This window comes from Ambystoma mexicanum, chromosome 6q, assembly GCF_040938575.1.
Source record: "Ambystoma mexicanum isolate Mex_15411 chromosome 6q, UKY_AmexF1_1, whole genome shotgun sequence".
NCBI lineage: Eukaryota > Metazoa > Chordata > Amphibia > Caudata > Ambystomatidae > Ambystoma > Ambystoma mexicanum.
This window is the reverse complement of record NC_090937.1, coordinates 1687928702-1687948054: the sequence shown is the minus strand read 5'-3', so window position 1 is coordinate 1687948054 and position 19353 is coordinate 1687928702. Positions and strand designations below refer to the sequence as shown.

At 49.7% G+C, this 19353-nt stretch overlaps 1 protein-coding gene across 1 annotated transcript in view; it reads right to left on the bottom strand.

The window, feature by feature from the left end:
• The window catches only part of LOC138517067 (zinc finger protein 268-like), a 214341-nt gene extending 195416 nt beyond the window's left edge, over positions 1 to 18925 (bottom strand). The window contains exons 1-3 of the mRNA XM_069632576.1: positions 18805 to 18925; positions 18075 to 18135; positions 17398 to 17508 (exon numbers count right to left, since the gene is read on the bottom strand). The gene's annotated coding sequence lies outside the window, so the exon portion shown is untranslated. The remainder of the gene's footprint in view (positions 1 to 17397; positions 17509 to 18074; positions 18136 to 18804) is intronic.
• Positions 18926 to 19353: the final 428 nt, after the last annotated feature.

The window sequence follows — 19353 nt, the reverse complement described above, 5'->3', positions numbered from 1 at the left end:
CCCCCTCCACAAACTATGCTGAGGCCTGCTGTGATATCCTGTTCTCCCATGAACTTGGTCCTCAGCACCCCTACGAACTGATCCTCCAGTGAGTGGTGGCTGAACTATTCAATGTTGCTTCCTTCACTAGCATCCTGATCTATATCTGTGCCCATCTCACTCCTCCTATCCTCATCACCTTCACTTCTCCATCTGCTTACCTATTGCACAAAAACGAATTTAGCTGTGCGCATTTTACATCCTGCACCGGCAGCTGGGGAGCAGGTGTAAGTGGATCTAGGTCACCTGGCCTAAGCCCCGCCCCCCTGGTGCCTTCCTGGTTGCCGCTCCTTTTCACCACTTAGCAAGCCCCGCCCACCTGGTGCCTTCCTGCTTGCCACTCCTTTTCACCACTTAGCAAGCCGCGCCCACCTGGTGCCTTCCTGGTTGCCGCTCCTTTTCACCACTTAGCAAGCTCCGCCCACCTGGTGCCTTCCTGCTTACCACTCCTTTTCAAAACTTAGCAAGCCCCGCCGCCCTGGTGCTTTCCTGCTTGCTACTCTTTTTCCTACTTAAGGAGCCCTCCAGCCTCTTTTCCTTTGCAGCTGGGGAGCAGCTGTAAGTGGATCTAGTTCACCTGGCCTAAGACCCGCCCACCTTCTTAGCCTTGCTTCTTCCTCCCTGCTCTTAACTCTTAGATGAAGGGCGTCTCTCGCCCGGGCCTCCAAAGTGAAGGGCAGTCAAAGGAAAGTGCTATTGCTGTTTGGACCTGTTCGGACCAGGAGGATCCAGGGTCCGACCCCCTGCTAAAACAGCAGGTAAGCTTGCACCAACATGTGTTTACACCCTCTGTCCCAACAGGCCATCCCCACCCTCTCTGATCCCCCCATGTTGTTCCCTTGTGCACCCCCCCCTTCCTGCACACAGTAGTCTGTCCTGATACATTCTGGTTTCACCATCACAGTCTTGTGGCCAATGCTGGATTTTACTTTTATGGACTTCATTGATTCACGGTGCGTCACCCTTTCTCAACTCTCATGCTGGACTTCCTTTGCATCTTGTACTCATGGTGGCCCTGAATCATGCTGTTCCATCTTCATCTTGTATCCTGGCTTGCAACATTATGTGTTACTACTGACTTCTGCAATTGTATTCGCTCTCCTCTCTTGCTTCTCCACTCTTTTTGACTGCTTACTCTCTCTTCTCTCCTCCCCTCCCCTCTCCCTTTTCCTATCTCCTCCCCTCCTCCCCTTCCTTTCTTCTATGCACTTACTCTATCAGAATTGTCCCTGGACCTACTATGATAGCAACCTCGTCTGTCGCCTCCCTATCCTCTTACTGTTGCCCCCCCCCTCCCTCCAGCACTATCTGAAACGTTGGCCTAGTACGATAGTCACTTGTTTTGTTCCTCCCCTCCCTTTCTGCACCCCTCTCCCTCACCTTTTGTTTTCCTCCGGCTCTACCAGAAATGTCGTCAGGCTTTTCATCAGGCCGAGTACGATAGTTAATTTCACATCCTTACTGTTCATGGCCTGTAAGAATGTCGTTGTATTTTCCCTTGTTCCCTTCCTTGCCTTGAAGTGCTTTGAAACACATTATGTATAGGCGCTATATAAATAAACTATCATATCATATCATACCTGTAGTCTTAATTGTGTGTGGTGGTCCCAGATGGTACTGCATACAAACTTTCCCTAACAGTAACCACTGGCACAGCTCTGGGTAACTCTCCAAACCATAGTTCTTCAGCCTGCCAAGCAATTACAAAAGGAGAAAGGCCATATGCAAATCAGGCTTGGTCCCACCCCAAAAGGGGGAGTCCAGCCCAAAACTGCTAGCTCAAAAGCCTTCTGAATAAGACCACAAGCATCCCCAGACATGTTTGACCTTCAGGCTTGGGACCCACGTGTGGGCCTACCCGTTCTACTGTGAAAATGTGAGGTCCACCAAGCTTTGGGGACAAGCACAGGGCACACTTTTGGCTGATGTAGACAGTTGGCTTTTCAATAAGGTAAATGAATATTAAGCAAACTAAGGGCCTCATTACGAGAATGGAGGTAGCCATGGAGCTATTAGCTCCGGGCTCCATTACAGTGTTCCTGCAATGGGGAATTACCGGGTTACTCCGAAATAGGAGGACCCGATAATTCCTCCTTGCAGGAACCCATCCCCATTCCCATTGAGCCCCCATAGGGCTCCCATAGGGCTCAATGGGAATGGGGAGGGAGGTAATAATGGGCAGATTACAAATGGCCCATTATTGCCTCCCTCTTCCCCTCGTGGGACCCGGAAAGCACGCCTGGTTTTACCAGGTGTGCGATCCGGGTCCCGCAATGGGAAGCTCGTAATCGGCGCTCCCGGAATGAAGGGGCCCAGTCCCGTACCGGCCCCCTTCATTCCGGTAGTGCCCGCCTTATTATGAGGCCCTAAGACTTTTAATGAGGAAAAAAAGAGTTCATAAATAGTTGCTTTTCAATCCAGCAATACTTAATGACAATGCAGAACTTACTTATAACAGCAATACACAAGCCGATGCGAATCGGTCCGTAGTTTTGATAGTACTCGCCTGACTTATCTAAATGCAGAGGAGCACGGCTACATCTAATGGGAAGAGGAGTGTCTGCAAAGCAGTAGCGGTTGTCACAGCCGTGTCAGGCGAGTTCTATCTCTCATTCACACGCCGCTGGCTAAAGCAGCCTAGACACGCAGATTTGTGACGCTGAAATCACTCAATCCCTAAGAAAGCTGCTCTGTGATCTTCCTGCTGAAAATTACACTGATGACTTTTTTACTTGACAGCATCTATGCTGGATCCTTACCATTGAACTAAAGGATTCTCCCTTTACGGATTGATACAACTTGCTGAACGTTCAGCATGTGCATTTGGAAACACTGTGAAACACAGAAACCACTCCAAGTCCCATACCTGATGAAGGGCTACAGCGCCCGAAACGCGTGGTATAGACAATGAGCTGCACTATACCCCTTAGACAACCCTACCCCCAAAACGTGGTGGACCTCTCATTTTCACGTTAGCGAAGATATACACAGGAGCACCTAAAATCTTTTTTAAATTTTGTCTAAAGTGATTAAAACCAACTCTGAAATCTCAACCATTTGTGAGTGCACCTCTACAACATGTGTTTTCTTCATACCCGTCCCACTAACAACATACAGATGTCGTAAGAAATCACATTGCGATCGGAGAATTGTAGAACCACTTACAACAAAGATTTCCTCATAAAAAATCTAGCATTTCTCATGAGGAAATCTGTAAGTTACCAGTGGTTCTGCACCTCTTCAAAAAATAATACATTGTATGGTAACAGTATTCAGAAAGGCAATCCCACATGTAGGAAAGTACCCAAATGTAGCTCAACCCCCTCTGGCTGCAAAAAAGAAAGATCAGTCCATGGCCCCAGCTTTGAAAGTGACACAGACATGTGACATGGGACAGTACTGCTGATTGGGAGAAAAAGTGTTAAACAAGCCACTATTGGATTCCGTTGGCGTAATGGAACAAGATATGCCACAGCATTTCCAGTTGCCATGCCAACCACAAAGTCACTTTTCTGGAACCCCTTTACTCTCTTTCTTCTCTGTAGCAATGGTGTTGGTGATATTTTCGTTGCTGCAAAGTCAAAATGTACCTAAACCAAAATAATGGCAGGCTCATCAGTAGCATGGAAAGACCAGTGGGAATCTAGGGTTTGGCAGGGCATGAGGTGAGCGGGTGGCTTCGGAGCCGGCACCGACATTTGGCGACTCAGAAGCAGGAAAATGTGCTGTGTATCAAACTGCATTGCTAATGCCATATGCCACATTTGCGACTCACAAGTATATATTGGTGTCTGTCTGAAAGGTGAGAGATGGTCTCGTCTAGTCAAGCATTGTCATCCTAGAGCACACTCTCTCATGATGCATTTCGTTACCCTGTGTTACGTTTTAGCACACATGTGACACAGGGAAGAGACATTCCTGAGTCAGGTGTGGGGTGTTCACATGCAGCAGGGAACAGAGCACATGTAGGCCACGCTACACGGTCCTGCGCTGTGAGTAACCAAAAGGCATTACACCTGCTAGTCCCTGGGCCTCTCCCTCTCTCTGTGGCCAGGACACAGATCCAGACCTTCGGGGTGGACCAGTGCGGGAGGATCACCTGCGTGAGGGGTCTTCGGGGAGTGACGGTGAGGCAGCCGATGGCGAGATGCTGTGTTCCTCCCTTTCCCGTACCCATGATCCCTCCTCTTTCATAGGATTATCTCATGTCCCAACTCCCCCCCCTTTCCACACAAACACTCGGCCCAGGTAGAGGGTGACTGAGATTAATAATGCTAACTCTTAGAAATCGCATTGGACGTGTCCCGCTAACTCTAAGTGCATATATCTGATACCAAGTAGCTCTCCTTACATGGATAAAAGGCAGAACATAGAGACACAGGGCCTCATCACGAGTTGGGCTGTATTCCCGGCTGTAATACAGCCGACTGTAATAGCCCTAACACCGACCAGTCCGGTGGTATTACCACCGGATCACGAGTTGGGCCTTAACGGTAAATCCCCATTCCTGATTGGGTCTATTGGATCCAATGGGGAATTTTCGGCGCTAATTATGCGGGCTAATGCAGCCGGCTGTAATACAGCCGAAAACAGAGATTTTCACCTCCAGAAAAAAGCTGGAGGTAAAACAGTCGATTTAGCGCCCAACTCGTGATAGGGCCAGCACTTAAATGCGGCTGTAATACTGTTACCACCGCATTTAAGGGCTACAGCCAAACTCGTGGTGAGGCCCACAATTTGAGCACGGTGGAACATTAGTAAGAGCAGAACTTTCGGGGCAAAGGCAAACATTCTAGAGTGGAGCAACGGACTGAGGGACGTGAGCCAAGGGTGGAAAACTTCAAGAGTTCCCTGCTGGAGGTTGTTGACTCCAAAAGGCTGCAATAGACACGTGGAGAAGGCTGAATCCAAAACAAGAAGGCTACATTGTGTTTCAAGGAATCCAGCGACCCTCCTGGGTGAACGGCAGAGTTAGGGAGGCGAGGCTAAACATTTGGTACTAACCTTGATTCGTAACTGGAAGACAGTAAAGACAAGAAAGAAACGGACACAGCTGGTGAGTTGGCAAGCAATGTGAGAGGCCGGTGTGTGCTAAAGAAAGATTAAAGTGGCAACATTATATTGCACAGTTGAAAGCTGCATGTGTGTGTATGAGACACGAAGGAAGACAGACCTGCGAATGAACCTTGAAGTAACGATAGCTGGTAAACCAGGGATACTGAGCAATGGAGTGGTCTGGTGAAAGGATATAGCCCACTCGAAAGTCTCTGTGAAAGGTGAAAAGTTTGTAACGGTAAAGTGAATGAACTGTAAAAGTGAGGTGATTGAAATTGATCCAGAGAAAAGGGGAGAGTAAAAAGGTGAACGTTGAACTTTGGTGCATAATACAGTGAACTACCCAGACCAGCAAGCACTGTGGCAAATAACACAGAAGTGCGAGTTAAAAGCTGGAAAGTCGAAGGGGTCCAACGGAGGTCTGTAGAAAAAAGCCATGCACATTTGCACAATTGCACAATCGCTTTCCTCTCCCCTTTTGTCTCAACTGCTTGCGCCATGAACACTGGGGTACCCCAAGGTGCCTGCCTCTCTGCTCTCCTTTACAACCTCTATTTTACCACTCTGCCAGGAATCATCCGCGTGCACAACCTCTCCTGTTAAAACTACGCAGACGATACCCAAATTATCCTAACAATTCCCAAAACTAGCACCAACCCACGTCCCGACCTTGAAGCTTGCCTCAGTGATATTGATCGATGGATGACAAGAAACCACCTCCTTCTGAACCCAGATAAAAATAAAATGATGGTGTGCGGCAATTCTGCCCTTCTCGCGCAACCACTGCCATGGCCCACCTCCCTTGGCACCCCACCAAAATAGTCAAAGACCTTGGCTGCACTATGGACTCAAACCTAACCATCTCCTGTCAGATCAATAATTTATCAAAATCCTGTCGCTACCACCTCAATCTCCTTAGACGCATTTTCTCTTACCTCACCTAGCCCAACAGACACACAGCTGTTATGTCCATTATGTTGAGACTGGACTATGCCAGCTCCTTGTACCTAGGAGCACTGGCATACCAACTTAAATTCCAAAGAACCCAACATACTGCTGCCAAACTCCTTCTCACCCTGGGACACAGAGACCACATCACCCCGCTCTCCGCACCCTTCACTGGCTCCCTCTAGGATGAAGGACCACCTTCAAAACCCTATGTGTTAGGCAAGATTGTATGCAGGACCCTGTGGGAGAATGCACCAGTCTTGTCCTCTTGGCAATAGTTAACCCAACCTTTGGTATAAGCATGTACTACAGAAGTTGGTAGAGTGACTGAGCAGCCAGGCTTATCTCAAGAGGGGTCAATGCGAGCTGTAGGGTTGCAACATAGAGTTGCACAGTGACAAGTATCCAAATAAAACGTATAACTCAAGGTTTCTTGGTTAAACAATTATTTTACAGTCAGTTTGAATAAGACTACTTTAGAAGGGAGCAAATATGTAACACTTAAATATACTTCAAAAATACACACTCTCAGTTTCAATAAATCAGTAGATACCCTTTTGGGATGGCACAGACACTTCCTACACCCTCAGGTGAATTAAATAACTAGGACACTGTGGACATTGATATATCACTGGTACATTTAGAGCAATAATGAGTTTGGTGTCAAAAGGGAAAAAGGTTAGAGGGAGAAACAATAGTTAACACCTATCTCAAACTGGTAAGTACTTTTGAACCACCTAAAGCAATGCATATTAACCCTATCCCAGCTACACAAGTACAGAATGTATGACTTTTTGGAGGGACAGATCAAAACACGAAGTCAGAGTTAAGAAGAGTCTCTCAGGGAGCCAGGGCAGCCAATGTTAATTGAGCAAAGTCTAGGGGAGCTGAAGATCTTCTTGAAGGTAAGTAAAAAGTCTTGCATAATTTTATAGAGAGTTTTTGTTGAAAAAGTAATCACTGTTGGGCCACAAGCTGGGAGGCTTGTGATGGGCAAAGCTGCAAGAAACTCTGCAAAAGGTAACAAAGGCAAGTCTCAAGAGAGACCTAGCAAGTTGCACAGCAAGAGGTAGGTACCCCTTAGTTTACAGTACCTTAGGTCTGAAGAAATTGGTTCCAGCTGGCTTCTGTTCCTGTTGTAGTATGGCAGATCCTGTTGTTCCTGGGCCTCAGTTATGGGGACAAGAGGCAGGACGTCTAGGGACTCCTGCACTACGATTTGAAGGTCGGCGGCAGCAATGGGCAAACTTCAGATCAGCGGCACTTTGAGGTTTCAGCTTCTCGGGAGTAGCACCACAGTGGTTTTCGTATACCTTAATGGACTTTACTCGCATCTGAGGTCCAGCACTCTGGTGAGGTGTCTCAGGCTTGGTCGGTTAGTCCTGCTTCAGGGGAGTCCGGAGGATCTTCCTGGAGCTCAGGTCCAACTTAAAGAAGACACAATCAATTCCGGTGTTCCTCTCCCTGGCAATCGATTCCTGCAGCAGCAATGGAAGTACAGCCAGCTCCGAGAGGATTTCCACATGAGTTCATCTTGGGGTCGATTGGTCCCACCAACCCAAGGGGAGGAGTCGTCCTTTGCAGGGCTTCTCTAGTCGAGGAGAATTCGGAACTGCAGCACTGCAGCAGGGCTTCACTGGGCAAACCAACGGTCCAGGAGTTGCAGCAAGCATCTCTTCCAAGTTCTTCTTCCTCCAGTGGTTGACTCTGCCTTCCAAGCAAAAGACCTCGCTTTTTATGCATGTTTCTCCCATTCATTCTCAGCCTAGCTGTCAATCACACAGCAGGGTGGCTGTCCTCCAAGGACAACCAGCCAGCCAATCCCCTTTGGGTGCATTCCTGTCACCAAGAAGACTAAGCACAGAGAGTTTCGGGGACCTCCCTCGCTTCGTGCCCTGCCAGACACGCTGCAGCCAGAGGCAGGCTTCACCAGTGAATCCCGCCAAAGACAAAATGAACAAAGGGACCAAATCTGGTTTGGCGTGCAGAGTAAATCTCTAGAAGGACATTTACAACAAGAAATGGCGAAAAAAGAAGACCAGGCCCATTTTAACAAAATGGGCAACCATGGGTGCTTTACTGCAGCCTGCGGTAGAAACACTCAATGGTAGTAAAAAGTAAACCACTGCCCCCAGCCATTAATTGTAAAAAGGGTAAAATAAAAATGTTACATGAGAAACTAGACAAAGGGGATACTAAGTAACCCCTCCAGCACCCTATGGTAAGATAGTGTGCGCTGGGTCTAGAAAGTCACAAATGCAAGTAAAGTCCATTCCACTTCACTACTTTTAGAAAAAGTAGTTATCCAAGAGACAGGTATTTAAACCTTTGGGAAATCTGAAAGACTTCCCTGTGCCACTGCTTTGAAGGTGCTGTGTGTCACAATGTAAAGAGATTATGCCTATGGAGTTTGTCAGACTCCGAAACCAAAGGAAATAGTGTTTAAATCAAATAAAAATACATGAGAGAGTGAGAAAAAGGTTGTACTCTCTCCCGGATAAAAATTAAAAGTTCTAAAGTCCAGCAAAAGAGATGGGGGTCTCTAAGGTAGAAGGGAATTAGCACATAACTGAGAATTCTCCCTAACACTATGCATTACCCACCGAACAGTGCACAAGTCTGGCCAAACGTACCTAAAAGAGAAGATTATAACCTACCTCCCATCATGCAACCGAAGATCAAGCACTGCCCCCCTGCCAGTGATTCCAACCTCCAATTCAGCCAGGATTGGAGCATGCACCTTCTCAACCTTGGCTCCAACTCTGTGGAACTCACTCCCCCACACATTCGACGCATCCAAGACTACACAGCCTTCCAAAAAAGCTCCAAAAACCTGATTAAGGTGACCTAGGGCCACTGAAACCCCACAACACCATGGGCCAAGACTTCAATGTCAATGTGAGTCTACTACACATCCCTAGCTGCCTCCTGTGCCATCTCCCTCCGACTACAGCTATCACAAAATGCGTGAATATAATCCGGAACAGTGGGCTTGTAAGAACTAAACATCCACTCCGGATACTCACCTATCCTATCACTATGCTTACTCTCTATCCTACACCAACACACAGTAGAGTGCAGTTATACCCCTCGATCAATTTCGGCCTAGCTTCTCACATAAGAACAATAAACCATGAGCACCTCAACATCCTGCTAGAACGCAGCCATATCCCATGAAAAAGGAAAAAAAAAGCCTAGCTGCTCACATAAGCGTCCTACACAGGCCCAGTTTGCAATCTCAGAGACCAACCACCAGACTGCACACATTCAACTGATCTCTCAATACCACCACACCTAATGTTAGGATGCAGCTACCATCAGACAATCGCATCAGCGGCTCACATATTGAGTGCACCCAAGCACCCTATAATACACTACTCTCTCGAATGACTTGGACTACAGTCCCCGAGGGCGTTCAACCCACAAGCGCTCAGAGGCCATACCAATGATATATAGAGCGCTATATAAATGCCAAATAACATAACAATAACATAACATTCAAAAGTCTTCAACGTCAGGAAACGGTCCAAGCCCGATGATGGAGACCGAAGGTGTAATAACTTAGGGGAAGGGAACCCCTAAAAGAGGTGAATTAAGCTTGGGGTAGGGAACCCCTGCAAGTGTTTTGTTTTGCTTTGAGAGGACTGAGCCTGACCTGAGGGAGACCGATGTAAACCTTTGCTTTGAAAGGTCTGAGCCTGACTGAGGGAGACTGATGTGAACCTTTGCTGTGAAAGGTCTGAGCCCGACAGAGGGGGACCAACATGAACTTTTTGGTGAACTGTGTTTTGGAAATTGGAAAGTAAGACTTTAACATGGAAAACCAGGCGGCCCTAGATCCACGTCTTGAACTGCCTTTTTTAAGAGCCAGAGTGTGTCATCTTGCCTACAGGAACCGCCTTACTCCGTGCTGTCCAATGTGGGGAGGAGAGCTGACCCACCCACATCTATTCTTTATATTTGAACACTGACTTTCCTTTGCATACATATTCCCCTTTTTATACTTTTTGTACAAGATATAGGGCAGGCATTCGGTCTTTGTTAGTATAGGACATTTTGATTTGACAGACTCAATTAGGACTGTTTTATTTATTATTTGATGGTCGGGACTAGTTCCATCTTAGCTATAGGGCAAAGTAGGAGTGTCTCCAACCCCATAGAAACAAAGGTTTTGGGATTCCAAGATGGCTGCGTAGGGAGGCGGACGTTGCGCCCCGAGCTCCTGATCTGGTAACGGCAACTCCTCTGCCCGCCCCACTTACGGCCCTCCCTGGCATTTTGGGTTGGCGGCGGGGGCTCATAGCAGCGGCAATTCTGCATTTAGCCCAGGAGAACCACCCCGGTGTCAGGGCAGCGACGCGCTGTGGGCGGTGCTCCGGTGACGCCGCTCGGGTCCTTGGTCGAAGGCTGGAGGAGGTGGAGAGACCCGCCGGACCCTGAGGCGGGGTGGATGGACTCCTGCGGTGGGCCCCGCGAGTAGCTGACGGGCTCTTGGGGCCCTGACGGTGGTGGGGGTGCACGGCCCCGGCTCGGATCCTGGCGGCCGGAGGAGGACGATCCGCCAGTGGAGGTACAGGGGTGGCCTGGGGCCTGAGGAGAGTGGACCATTTTGGGTGATGTCCGAGGCGGGCGGGGAAGAGAGCGATTCCCCGGCCCCTGGACCACTTTTGATCACCGCTCAGGGGTGCCCGCGGGAGGTAAGAGGGCCCCCCTCCCTGGAAGAGCGGTGATAAAGGGGACGGCGGTAAGCCTGGGGCCGCAGATTTATCTATAGTAGCCTTAGCAGAGGCCCGAGTGGTTGGGGGGGGCCCGGTGAAGAAATTGGGATACATGGTCCCCCGAGCGGGGCCCCGGAGAACTGCATTGAGCCCAGGCGCTGAACCTTGATTCTGGGAGTATACACGGGACCGGGTCCCAGCTAGCGCCGAGGTACGCGCAGCTTGGCGTGTCCAGACCGGATCAGTGGCGGCGGCACCCCCCCCTTTTGGAGAAGCACCGTAGGAGGAGAGGAATCCTGCAGCATCGATCAAGCCTACGGTTGGGAGGCCCCGCTGGCCCCTGAGATAGGACCCTGATGTACTAGTCATTTGTCACGCATATTGGACCAGTATTGAGATGTCCAGAAATAGGGAGAAAGAGAATCCAGCCCAAGGAAGAGGCCCCAGGCGACCAACGGAGGCGCCCTCACAAAACTTTGGGTAAAAGACCCAGAGATGACATCCGGCCAGGAAACAGCCACATCCACGGAGGAAAATGTGCCCCGGGTTGCCCAGGGAGACCACGACGGACCAGTTACTCAGGCTATGCTAACGTGTTTCATGACAGACCTAGTGGAGAAGATCACAACAGCGGGCCAGCTACAGATGGACAAGCTCCGTGAAGACCTGGCAGAAGCCCTCAGAGATATCAAAAGAGATATTAACAAAGTAGAAGAGAGGGTGGATATCAATGAGCAAGCCATCCAAGAGCTGACCGAGGACGCAAGGAAAGTGGACATTCTCCTAGAAACTCTGGCGACAGCCACTCAGAACCTGGACCTGGAGCTACAAGCGGAGGATCTGGAGAACAGGTCTAGGAGGTCGAACATTAGGGTTAAATCCCTTCCAGAGAGCGTCACTGACCAGGAGCTATCCCCAACTTTGAAAGAGATCTTCGGCGACCTGCTAGACTCTGACCTGGTCACAGACATGCAGTTTGACAGAGTCCATCGGGTGGCCCACACAGTCCGGAGCCAGGTTCTCGTCTACGTGATGTGCTAGTGGTGGTCCACATTTATGCGCTGAAGAAGATTTTGGAAAAGGTGAGAAGGGCCACGCGCATCACCCACAATGGTCACGAAATAGCTCTGTACCAAGACCTGGCGCGGATTACGTTAATTAAAAGGAGAAGGATGGGCCCGGTCCTGTCCTTTCTACGTTTGCAGCAAATTCGGTACAAATGGGCCCACCCGTTTGGTCTGTCATTCACTTGGCAAGGATCCCAACATAAAATCACGACCTGTGATCAGAGTCTGGCCTTTCTTGGTCTGGAGGGGCAGTCGCTGTCCCTCTCGGCACCGCAGGAGGCACAGTCTACCGAGCGTAGACCTTGGGAATGGTCCACTGCTAAACCCAATCAGGGAAAGAAGAAAACCATGTGCCTGGTTCCCAGGAGGGACATTAGCACTGACACAGCGAAGGGTCCTTCGGATGCCCCCCACGGACACATATGCACCTGAAAAGCTATGTGGCCATCAAAGTTGAGTCCGGGGAGGGCGTCAGTCTAAGCTTTTCTGTAACATTTGTCGGGCAGCATATTTGTGGTGTTTGAGCACCAGGGAGGGAGGAGGGGCGGGTACTTGGAATGGGATTGACGGGAAATGGTCATGAGGGGGGCTTGGTGCCAGCCGAACTCGCCTGGTTTGGGGGGGAAAGGGGAGGGATCCAGGGGTCGGGTATTGGGAGCCTGTCTTGTGTCCTATGGTGGAAGAGTTCTTTCAGGTGGTAAACGATGGAGTACTTTGGGGCCCCGAGGGGGGCAGCAAGATTTCGCCAAACTTGTGATATGGCTAGCACCGACTTTTTGAAGTGCCTTTCACTAAATGTGAATGGCCTTAATTTCCAGGTTAAAAGGATGAGGGTGGAGAGGTTTCTTAAGTGCGAACAACCACATGTAGTGGCCCTTCAGGAGACCCATGTACATACTAGGGACACTCATAGGATTACATTTCGGGACTATTCTCAGCTATTCCAGGCCACACAACCACATAAGAGGGGGGGTTTTAATAGCCCTGAGAGATGGGCTTGATCTCACTATCAGCGCCATGCAAAAAGACAACTGTGGTAGATATCTAGCCCTGATTCTGGAGGGGAAGGTGGACACTTTCACGATAGCAATACTATATGCCCCTAACCAAGCTCAGGATGCCTACATACAAAATATTCTTGGCCGCCTTGGGAAATTTGCCAGGGCTAATATTCTCCTGTTGGGAGACTTTAATTTAGCATGGGACCCTTCTAAAGATAGGAGCTCCACCTCTTGGGAACCACAGGCGGGACCATCTGGAGACTTGATGCGGAAAATGCGTGATTTGGCCCTGGTCGATGTCTTGCGGGAACTCTATGGGGATGCTGCGGGTTTCACCTTTTACTCGCATACGCATAGTTTGCATTCGAGGATAGATTATGTCTGGGTTTCAAAACCATTGATGGGAAGAGCTCTTGCGTTAGAGATAGGGGCGATCGCCCTTGGGGATCATGCCCCACTCACCTTTAAGCTCTCCACTCCGAAAAGCCCTGTGGGTATTTGCAAATGGAGGTATCCAGTCTTGCTATTCAGGGATCCCACCCTGGTTCAGGAGGTTGAGGAGCAGGTAGCAGAGTACACCGGCTATAATAAATGGGAGGACACAACCCCCCAAATTTGGTGGGACGCCCTTAAAGCTACGATCAGGGGTAGGATTATAGCCATAAAAGCAAGAAGGGAATGGGAGCTGCGCCTAGAGGAGCAAAAACCTGAACTCAGACTTAAAGAGGTGATGTCCCATATGGGGAGTAAGACATCTGCTGCCGTTTGAAGGGAATTTAGAGCAGTGAGAGGTCAGCTTAACCTACTTCAGACCAGAGCTGCAGAACGCACACTCCTCAAGCTACGTCAAAAGTTCTATATTAAGGGCAACAAGGCCGACCGTTTATTAGCCAGAAAACTTCAGAAGGAGTCAGGGGATACAACAATCCTAAAAATAAAAGGCGAGGGAGGAACCCTTCTCACTAGGAACTCTGATATATAGAGAGGGAGTTTTGTATGTTTTTCACGGCCCTCTACAGGTCGGATGCTCCATCACGCGCGGAGCAGGAGACATACATCCGATTGTCGGGGTGTCGTCAGATTTCGCAAGCCGATAGGGATGCGCTGGAGGTTGAGATTACCATGGATGAAGTTCGCAGAGTGATCAACAACATGCCCTCCAGCAAAGCCCCGTGTCCGGATGGGTTCATGTCTGAATTCTACAAAACACATAAAGAGGTCCTGAACCCCATCCTCACTAAATTGTTCAATTCTATTGGCTCCACAGGGCATCTCCCTGATTCCATGAATGAAGCTTAAGTCATACTCATCCACAAAAAGGGTAAAGACCCGACTAACTGCGCATCTTACCGCCCGTTGCGTTGATTAATGTTGATGCTAAAATCCACACCAAGATCCTAGCCAATCGTCTCGAGGGGATCCTCCCCAAACTAATAAACTGGGACTAGGCGGGTTTTATAAAGGGCAGACAAACTTCCGATAATGTTAGGCGATTGGCTCATTTAGTGGAAAAGGCTCAGAGAAAGAATCTACCAGCCCTGCTTTTGGGGATTGATGCCGAGAAGGCCTTTGATCGCGTGGAGTAGGGGTTTTTGTTTGAGGCTATGGGTAAAATGGTTTTCGGTCCGGGCTTCCTGAAGTGAGTAAAGGCAAATTACAGTGACCCCATGATACGCTTAGCAGTAAATGGCCAAATTTCACTGCCGGTATGTATAGAAAGGGGGACTAAGCAGGGCTGCCCGTTGTCTCCGCTCTTATACGCTCTCCACCTGGAGCCGTTTCTGCAAACGGTGAGACTGCCGGGGATGTAACACACTGGTGTTACTGAGAATTCAGGTACCAGTAATTATTTCGGATCTGGTGGCAACCCGCCGGTATCAGGGTTACCGCCAGACCCGAAATGAGGCCCATTGAGGGAGGTTTACATTTCCCCTTCAAAGAAGAAGGGCAGTGTCAATTTACCTTGGGTGAGGGGTACATAGTCACCAACTCCCCATTCAGAACCCGGGGGGTTCTGGCGAACAAAAGTATGTCCTTTATGTAGCAGAGGAACTACCAGCAGTCCTGGATTGCCTCCACCGTGTGGGTCTGCGGCAATAGTCCATACATCAGTTCAGTGAACAGGGTTCGCCACAGTGTACTGGCAAATGGGCATCCTCAGAACAGGTGGTATTTATTCTGCTGGGCACCTCCTTAGGCAGGTCATGTGTGGGTAGAGACCCTGTCTACAGGTGAATGAGTGCACATGTAGTGCACTCTGAATGCCAACCAGGAAGTGTCTTTGTGAATGCTCAAAAGTACTTCTGATGCTGCATTCTCCCACACATGGGTGACTGTGGCGCTGGCAAGTCTTCAATGGGGTCCGTGGTGTATTTGGACCGGATCAGGTTATGGATAATTTTGGGGGTCCATAGCACAGGTACCACACACAGTAGGCTGAATTCCCCCACAAACTCCCTCTGGCTACAAAAAGAAAGATCACTCCATTGCCCCGGCTTCGAAAGTGACAAAGACATGGGCCCTCATTCCGAGGTTGGTGCGAGTCATGGCGCTATTAGCGCCATGACTAGCACCAATACCGATACCGCCACCGACTTGGTGGTATGGGGACTTACCGGTCTATTCTGACCTTTGCAGGACCTGTAAGTCCATTCCCCATTTCCATTTGAGCCCCCATAGGGCTCAATGGGAAGGCGTCAATAACAGTATCGCAATTTGCGGTACCGACATTGACCCCGGTATCCCTTTGCGGGTCCTGTACATAACGCCTGGTCAGACCAGGCGTTAAGGACGGGGCCGCAAAGGGACCTCGGAATAGGGCGCAAAGGGATTACCAGCACCGGTGTCATTACCGGTGCCCGGTATCCCTTTGCGCCCAGGTCGTAATGACCCCCATGGTACAGCTCTCCTGATAAGGAGAAAGCCATGTCAGACAATTATGCCACAGCATTTGCAGTTGTCAATCCAACCACAAAATCAGCTTTCTGGCACCCTTCACACTCTCTCTTCTCTGTAGCAATGGCGCTGGTGATATTTTTGTGGCAAAAAACAAGCTCCTAAGTGTGAGTGCAAACATACCGAATGCACAAAACAATCCCAAAACGTCATAGAGAACCATCTCACAGCGATTCAGGGCTGACCTAAGAGAAGCAATCCCTCTGACAATCATACATGCAATAGAGGCAGTCCAATGTCTGGACCCAAAATATAATGATACGGATCCGCAGCTAAATCCTGGCGCTACTTCCCATTCTCTCCACCGCTAAATAGCGAGCGAGTGTTGAGGGAAAGTAGTGGCTGCCAGACAGGTGATGGTATAGAATTCTGGCAAGGAGACTATTGTAAGGAGAAACGTTTCACAATCACCACATGTGTTCCTCATCATGGCTTTAACATCAAGCTCTCCTTACCAAGGTGATTTTGAAGGACAGCAATCGACTCCACTCATATCTAGTAATGTGCCCATTTAATTCCCCTGTACAACCTCACTCCCCCATTCAGCAAAGAGTTGTGATAAAATGTCTAGCAACATTACACATGACTTACAATTCCCCAGAATTAATGTAAGTGGTCTTGTATAGCGCCTGTCTGACAATATTGGTGGTTGTGCTGTGCGTGGCTCTGTAAGGGAAAAGGGGTGGGGTTCATTAGTGGGACAGTGGGAAAGGCAGATGCAAAACCTTGTGTGGTGTTGTGTGCAGGTCTGCAGTACCCAGTTCTTGAGTGCCAATCTGCTTTCTGTGGATTTGGCATAACAAACTTGGGAGTATGCTATCTATAGGGACGGGTCCAACATGTGGTGGACTACAGCACTTTGGGTCCGTTAGCCGCTGATGTGGGGCAGTGCGACAGGGCTCTAAAGAGGAGAGCTTGGTCCTGACTCGGTTAGTTTTGATGTGCTAACAGCTAGGCCTGTTGAGGCCTTCTGTGGGGCTGCGGGTTTGGTGTGTGTGTAGTGTAAGGTGGAAGGCAAATTTAGAGAGGAGGCCGGCTAGTCGGGTTAGGAGGGAGTAGGCCTTACAAGGTAAAACATCCTACAACCCTGCACTCCTACCCCTGGCCATTTCCAGACATGTCCCATTAATTTCTCTAGCTCCGATGCCTCTGCCTCTCTCCTCTCTCCGATACATTGCACTCCATGAAGAGCAAACCAAGCATCTTCAAGATGACAAATGAGGAAAAGGGTCCGCGTGGAAACTCAGACATTACGATAATCTGCTAATCACTTATGGGAGGCAAGAACTTAAGGTGCATTGGGAGGGCAGCTTAAAATGTGAGGACACGGGTCAACCATTTTCCCTTCCTGAGTCTGTTGATTAGCAGAGAGATGCCCCAGACCGTAACCTAACATGCTCAGGTGCTCTACACTGTGGTCTGCTGGGACTACTGCCAGTCGAGGGCAGTGCAAGGCATTCATCAGGTGTTCCTCGGGAAATTGGTCGGGGTAAAACCCAGAATCCCTGCTCATTTCACCCAGAGGACTACCCTGCTGTCTCCCACAAACCCCAAAGTCTTCTCGCACTGTCCAAAATGAACACCTTCATCCACTACCAAACAGCCACAACTCACCAGGTGTGGACGCAGCAACAGAGCTTCAGTATCAGAGTGATGATGCAACCCTGCAGGAGATTCTTCACGATGAAATGACGAGCAGAATAAATGGAAAGTGAGTGGGGTTTCCTGAAAAAAAGTAACAAAAAATAATTACTAAGCTCTGCATGTAGGGGATTTTTTTTGTGTCCAACAGAGCACACTGCGGAGCCCAATAGGAAGACACAGAGGAAGGCATTAACGTAACATAATAGGTGTATTTGTAGAGTTCACTTTCAATTCGACTGGGTATCAAGGGGTTATAAACAGATAACAGGTTTCCATGGTTACACAACTCAGTGGTGCTTAATTATGTCACTCTCAGTGGTATGGATGGATGGAGGGCTGAGTGGACTTGCAAGGAATTGAACCAGTGACCAAGAGGTTCAACACAGATCCCACACCAGGACCCCAAATCAGGGATCCGCAGGCCATGGACACCAATTCCAGGAGAGGGCGGGAGGAGAGGAAAGAGGGAAAGGCGCAGGAGGAGAGGAAAGGGGGAAAGGGGCAGGAGGAGAGGATAGGAGAGGAAAGGTGGAAAAGGAGCAAGGGGCAGGAGGAGATGAAAGGGGGAAGGGCAGAAGGAGAGAAAAGGGGGAACACAGAAGCAAAGAACACCCTGTGCAGAGGCTGAAGCCACAGCAGTTACTCACCTTTGCAGCCTGTGCTTCCCACATTTGCTGATCACGTGACACACCAATAAAGTATTCAGGGCTGGAGAAAGCAGACATTAGATTATTAATTCATCTTTAACAAGAATGAAGTGATTTAGATTCTCCAAGCGCTTAAAAGACACCAAGAGAGGAGCTATAATGGAAAGTCAAGGGGGGGAGGGGGACTCACCCCACTACCCCAGGCTCTCCCCCCACCACATGCACAGGAGAAAGGATGGGCAGAAGGTGCATAAAGGGGGGGCAGAGGTGAGGCCCTGCCCCTCACCTGCAGCAGCTTATGCCCCCACTACCCCCAGCCCCTCCCCCCCACATGCACAGGAGAAAGGATGGGCAGAAGGTGCAAAAAGGGGGGCAGAGGTGAGGCCCTGCCCCTCACCTGCAGCAGCTTATGCCCCCACTACCCCCAGCCCCTCCCCCCCACATGCACAGGAGAAAGGATGGGCAGAAGGTGCATAAAGGGGGGCAGAGGTGAGGTCCTGCCCCTCACCTGCAGCAGCTTATGCCCCCACTACCCCCAGCCCCTCCCCCCCACATGCACAGGAGAAAGGATGGGCAGAAGGTGCATAAAGGGGGGCAGAGGTGAGGTCCTGCCCCTCACCTGCAGCAGCTTATGCCCCCACTACCCCCAGCCCCTCCCCCCCACATGCACAGGAGAAAGGATGGGCAGAAGGTGCAAAAAGGGAGGCAGAGGTGAGGCCCTGCTCCTCACCTGCAGCATCTTATGCTGTCATTATTCCGTCATAGATTGTAAGGAGGAGGAGGAGGAGGAGGGATGAAGATCAAGACACATAAGTGCACATCCACAGGGAGGCTGCAGATGGCAGAGCTATCGATCCTCGGGGGAGAGCCGAGCGCAGAGCCGAAAAGCGGGCATGCGCAGTGCGGAGACACTAATCACGCGAGCATGCGCAGAAAGAAAATATGAACAGCACCAAATCAGGCAGCAGCAAGGGAAAGGCATGCACAGAGCAGAGACCTTTATCTGCAAGGCATGTGCAGGCAAAGAAGAGGCACTAATTAGCAAGGCACGGCCAGGCAAAGAACAGGCACTAATTAGCAGGGCATGTGCAGGCAAAGAAGAGGCACTAATTAGCAAGGCATGCTCAGGCAAAGAAGAGGCACTAATTAGCAGGGCATGTGCAGGCAAAGAAGAGGCACTAATTAGCCAGGCATGTGCAGGCAAAGAAGAGGCACTAATTAGCCAGGCATGTGCAGGCAAAGAACAGGCACTAATTAGCCAGGCATGCTCAGGCAAAGA